General features: G+C 44.0%; 1 non-coding gene across 1 annotated transcript; it reads left to right on the forward strand.

The window, feature by feature from the left end:
- The first annotated feature begins 5,782 nt into the window (after positions 1 to 5,782).
- On the forward strand, positions 5,783 to 5,889 carry LOC141679986 (small nucleolar RNA R71). Its single transcript, XR_012558221.1, has one exon. It is a non-coding gene; the product is annotated as a small nucleolar RNA R71 (small nucleolar RNA).
- The last annotated feature ends 288 nt before the right edge of the window (positions 5,890 to 6,177 follow it).

Genomic DNA, 6,177 nt, shown 5'->3' on the forward strand with positions numbered 1-6,177 from the left:
CCGGAAAGTGACGATACTCATTATTGGCTGGACTGCGGTTCCAAACTGTGCCCGGTCGACAGAGAGTCGCATAAATCAAATCCAAGTCAAAATCCTCAGCAGTCTTTTCATTCTAGTTCTCCTCCTCGGGCTTCCTCTTTCGCTGTCCAATCACACGGCAAATCGCCACAGGATGATAATCAACCGTCAGCCCACGAACTACAGAAAACCCATTCTTTTCAGCCTTCGCGTTCGCGTATAACTCGCGAACAACACTCATCGGTACTGCTTCGGGTGACTCACAAAAAGCTATCCACCCCTTCTCTGCAATCATGGGCAACAACTCACCATCCCTCCCTGATGGTAAAAACCCCCTCTCCTTCAGAATCGGCTTCCCCAACAGCCTAGTGTACTCCTTCTCCGCAGCTCTATCAGTTAACCGAGGCCTTGCAGCAGTACCCCTTGATGAATCAGCAGTAGGAACTGTGCTGCTGCTGTCAATAGTGCGTGCTCTCTTGGGTGCCATTGATTTGTGAATAAAAGTGTGTAAGAACTGATTTTTGATGTTTATGAGAGGGTTTAAGTGTAAGAAGTTTGTGGGAGATATGTAGGATATGTGTATGTATATATAGGGTGTGGAGTAGGTTAAATTAGATTAGGAGTGGGGTTGAGGGATAAAATCATGGGGTAATGGGAAAAGAATTCGTGGGTTTATGGGCTGTGATGGCTTTTTGTGTTTTTGTTTTTTTTTTTTCTGAACTGCAAAAAAAAAAATTTCTGGAACTCGACCCCTGCGCGGCCGCTCAGCATTTCTGCGCGGGCGCGCAGCAAGCTGCGCGGGCGCTCAGCATAGCTGCGCGGGCGCGCAGCAAGCTGCGCGGGCGCTCAGTATAGCTGCGCGGGCGCGCAGAGGGTCTCTGGAAATTTTTTTTTTCAGCCCCTGTTTTCTGATTTTTTTTGTGTTTTTGGATAGGTTATTAACTTCTAAGGGTTCCTGTAACAACAATTCATGGGTTGCCTCCCACGCAGCGCTTCTTTTTCGTCATTAGCTTGACGTTCCGTACCTTTCTCAAGTAGTCAACAAAATGGCACTAACCACCTCTCGGTTTGCCATGTCCCCATAGTAGTGCTTCAACCGCTGACCGTTAACCTTGAATGCTTGGTCCGAATCATTCTCAAAAATTTCCACCGCTCCATGTGGAAACACAGTTTTGACAATAAAAGGTCCAGACCACCTTGATTTCAACTTCCCAGGAAAAAGTCGGAGCCGAGAGTTGAATAACAGAACCTGTTGCCCTGGCACAAATAACTTAGGATGTAGCTTCCTATCGTGCCACCTCTTCACCTTTTCCTTATACATTTTGTTATTCTCGTACGCTTGAAGTCGAAATTCATCAAGTTCATTAAGCTGAAGCATTCTTTTCTTACCAGCTGCATCTAAATCCAGGTTCAATTTCTTCAATGCCCAGTAGGCCTTATGCTCAAGCTCCGCCGGTAGATGACATCCCTTACCGTACACCAACTGAAACGGTGACATCCCAAGTGGAGTTTTGTATGCTGTTCTGTAAGCCCAAACAGCTTCATCGAGCTTTAAAGACCAAGCCTTCCTTCACGGACAAACAACCTTCTCTAGAATGCGCTTTATCTCTCTGTTAGACACTTCCGCTTGACCATTTGTTTGCGGATGATAGGCAGTAGCTACTCGATGATTCACATTATAACGCTGCATCATAGAAGTGAACTTACGGTTGCAAAAATGCGATCCTTCATCACTTATGATTACCCGAGGTGTTCCAAACCTTGTGAAAATTTGCTTATGAATAAAATTTAGCACTGCCTTTGCATCATTTGTCGGTAAAGCTTTAACTTCGACCCATTTTGAGACATAATAGACTGCCAGCAAGATGTACTGATTATTGCAAGACGCGATAAAAGGCCCCATGAAATTGATTCCCCACACATCAAAGACCTCGACTTCAAGCATCACATTTAATGGCATCTCATCCTTCCTTGACAAATTTCCCACTCTTTGGCAACGATCACACCTTAAAACAAACTGATGAGCATCCTTGAACAAAGTAGGCCAGAAAAAACCTGCTTGCAGAATACGAGCTGCCGTCTTCTCAACTCCATAGTGTCCACCATAAACCGTGGAATGGCAGTCTCGTAATATCCCCTCCGTCTCACAGAACGGGATACATCTCCTGATGATCTGATCAGCTCCCTGTCTAAACAAATATGGTTCATCCCACATATACCACTTCACCTCATGCAGAAACTTCTTCTTTTGAGCGGATGTCAAATTAAGCGGCATTATATTGCTGACAAGATAGTTTACAATATCTGTAAACCATGGTTCTTCCTCCTGAATTGCAAACAACTGCTCATCCGGAAAAGATTCATTGATTAACGTCCTATCTTGTGAAGTAGAATCGGGATTCTCCAACCTAGAGAGATGGTCAGCTACTTGATTCTCGGTACCTTTTCTATCTTTGATCTCTAACTCAAATTCCTGAAGTAAAAGCAGCCAACGAATGAGTCTCGGCTTCGAATCCTTCTTAGAAACCAGATAGCGAATAGCTGCATGATCAGTGAATACTGTTACTTTCGTACCAAGCAGATAAGATCGAAATTTCTCAAAGCCAAAGACTATAGCCAAAAGCTCCTTCTCAGTAGTGGTGTAGTTCAATTGGGCCCCATTTAAAGTCTTACTCGCATAGTAGACCACATGGAAGAGATTTTTCTTGCGCTGTCCCAGAACTGCACCTACCGCATAGTCACTCGCATCACACATCATCTCAAACGGTTCTGTCCAATCTGGTGCTGTAATAACTGGTGCCGTGATCAAACTCTCCTTGAGAGTCTCGAATGCTGCCAAACATTCATCATCAAATTTTAAAGGCACATCTTTCTCAAGTAAATTGCACAACGGCTTAGATATCTTTGAAAAGTCCTTGATGAATCGCCGATAAAAACCCGCATGACCGAGAAAACTAAGGATTCCTTTCACCGAATTAGGTGGGGGAAGATTTTCAATGACTCCCACCTTGGCTTTGTCCACCTCCAGACCTTTGCTAGAGACCTTATGCCCAAGGATAATGCCTTCACGCACCATAAAATGACATTTCTCCCAATTAAGCACCAAATTAGTTTCCACGCATCTTTTGAGTACGGCGCGCAGATTATTCAAACATTCATCATATGAGTGTCCAAAGACGGAGAAGTCATCCATGAACACTTCGACGTTATTTCCAATCATGTCAGAGAATATAGCCATCATACATCTCTGAAAGGTGGCCGGGGCACCACATAACCCAAACGAAACTCTACGAAAAGCAAATGTGCCAAATGGACAAGTGAAGGTAGTCTTTTCCTGATCCTCTGGTGCAATACAAATCTGATTATACCCGGAATAACCATCCAGAAGACAAAAATACTCATGTCCCGCCAATCTGTCAAGCATTTGATCAATGAATGGGAGAGGGAAGTGATCCTTCCTTGTGGCTTTGTTCAATTTTCTATAATCCATGCATACTCTCCATCCTGTAACTGTTCGAGTAGGGATGAGCTCATTCTTTTCATTTGCGACCACAGTGATACCTCCTTTCTTAGGTACACATTGCACGGGGCTCACCCACGAGCTGTCAGAAATAGGATAAATGATGCCTGCATCTAGCCATTTCAGAATTTCTTTCTTCACCACCTCCTTCATGATCGGGTTCAGTCTTCGCTGCTGTTCCACAGTTGGCTTACTACCTTCCTCTAACAGAATTTTATGCATACAATATGAAGGACTTATCCCCTTGATGTCTGCTATGGTCCATCCTATAGCCGATTTGAATTCTCTCAAAATCCTTAAGAGCTTGTCTTCCTCACTACCTGAAAGGTCAGCGGAAATAATAACAGGTAACGTAGATGAATCACCTAAAAAGGCATACCTCAAGTGTTCAGGTAATGATTTAAGCTCCAAGGTAGGTGCTTCCTCTATTGATGGTTTGAGCTTCGCTTCAGCATTCTTAAGGTCAGAAGTACCAAGAGATTCAAATGGTATGTCGAGCTTTCGCTTCCATGGAGAAGCGTTCAGATATTGTAATTGCTCGTTGCTATCTTCATCATCGCTGTCAAAATCCCCCACTAAGGCCTTTTCCAATGGATCAGACATTAGCATGTGATCGAGTTCCGAAGTAACCGCAGAATCAATCACATCCACTTTTAAACACTCCTCATCTTCTGTAGGGAATTTCATTGCATTGAATACGTTGAAGGTCACATCCTGATCTTGGACCCGCATAGTAAGTTCCCCTTTTTGCACATCTATCAAGGTACGACCAGTAGCCAAGAAAGGCCTCCCCAAGATTATGGGAATCTTCTTATCTTCCTCAAAATCCAGAATAACAAAATCTGCAGGAAAGAAGAGCTTATCCACCTTGATGAGCACATCCTCAACTATGCCCCTTGGGTAAGTAATGGAACGGTCCGCCAATTGTAGCGACATGTATGTGGGTTTTGGATCAGGCAGATCCAGCTTTTTAAAGATCGACAAGGGCATCAGATTAATGCTTGCTCCTAAATCACAAAGGCACTTGTCAAAAGTTAGATTGCCAATGGTGCAAGGAATGGTGAAGCTTCCTGGATCTTTCAGTTTTGGTGGTAACTTTTGCTGCAGAACAGCGCTGCATTCTTCCGTGAGAGCAACTGTTTCAAGGTCATCCAGTTTCACCTTCCTTGAAAGAATAGTCTTCATAAACTTCGCATAACTAGGCATTTGTTCCAGAGCCTCAGCGAAAGGTATATTGATGTGAAGTTTCTTGAACACTTCCAGAAACTTCCCGAACTGTCTATCCAGCTTTTGTTGCTGCAATCTCTTAGGAAAAGGTGGTGGAGGATAGAGCTGTTTCTCCCCTGTATTATCCTCAGGCAGAGTGTGTTCAACAGTAGTCTTCTTTGGTTCCGCCACTTTCTCCTTTTGCTTAGATTCTTTATCTCTAACTTCAGCTTCGACTCTTTTGCCTTTTCAGCATCAGCTACTTTTCCAGACCTTAAGGTAATAGCCTTGACTTGCTCTTTAGCTTCCTTCCTGCCTGGTACTTCCGTGTCACTGGGAAGAGTGCCAGGTTGACGATTGAGCACTGCATTGGCTAATTGACCGATTTGATTTTCCAAGGTCTTGATAGAAACCGCCTGACTCTTGCACAACAGCTTAATTTCCTCAAAATCAGCACTAGTAGGTACAGCTGCACTTCCCTGTTGAGGATATGATTGCCTTGTAGCATACTGTTGTGGTTGCTGGAATCCAGGTGGGTTAAACTGTTTACTTACTCCTTGCTGATATGGTGGCTGAATAGCATTCTGATTATTTCCCCAGCTGAAATTTGGATGATTTCTGTTGTTAGGATGATAGGTCGCTGGCACAGGCTGCTGTTGTCACTGATAATTATTCATATACTGAACAGATTCGTTGACAAGAGAACACTGATCCGTAGCATGAGAACCTGCACAAAGCTCACAAACCATAGCTATTTGATTAACTCCATACGTAGCCAAAGAATCAACCTTCATTGATAGCGCTTGGAGCTGGGCTGCAATAGCGGTGGCTGCATCAACTTCCAGAATACCTGCTACCTTACCTGACGTCATCCTCTGAGTTGGGTTTTGATGCTCATTTGCAGCCATTGTCTCTATAAGATTATACGCCTCAGTATAGCTTTTAGCCCATAAGGCTCCTCCAGCTGCTGCATCGAGCATGGGCCGAGATTGGGCCCCCAAACCATTATAAAAACCAGTGATTACCATCCAATCCGGCATTCCATGATGCGGACATTTTCTCAACATTTCCTTGTAGCGTTCCCAAGCCTCGCACATAGATTCTGTAGGTTGCTGCGCAAACTGAGTAAGAGCACTCCTTATAGCAGCAGTCTTTGCCATTGGATAAAACTTCACCAGAAACTTTTGCGCAAGATCTTGCCATGTAGTGATGGACCCAGCTGGTTCAGAATGTAACCAGTCTTTAGCCTTATCCCTTAGTGAGAATGGGAAAAGCCTCAACTTGATAGCCTCATCAGTCACGCCATTATACTTAAAAGTGCTGCAGATCTCGACAAAATTTCTTATGTGCATGTTGGGGTCTTCAGTTGCCGCTCCTCCAAAAGAAACAGAATTCTGCACCATCTGAATAGTGCCCGGCTTGATTTCAAAGGT

This window comes from Apium graveolens, chromosome 1, assembly GCF_009905375.1.
Source record: "Apium graveolens cultivar Ventura chromosome 1, ASM990537v1, whole genome shotgun sequence".
Lineage (NCBI taxonomy): Eukaryota > Viridiplantae > Streptophyta > Magnoliopsida > Apiales > Apiaceae > Apium > Apium graveolens.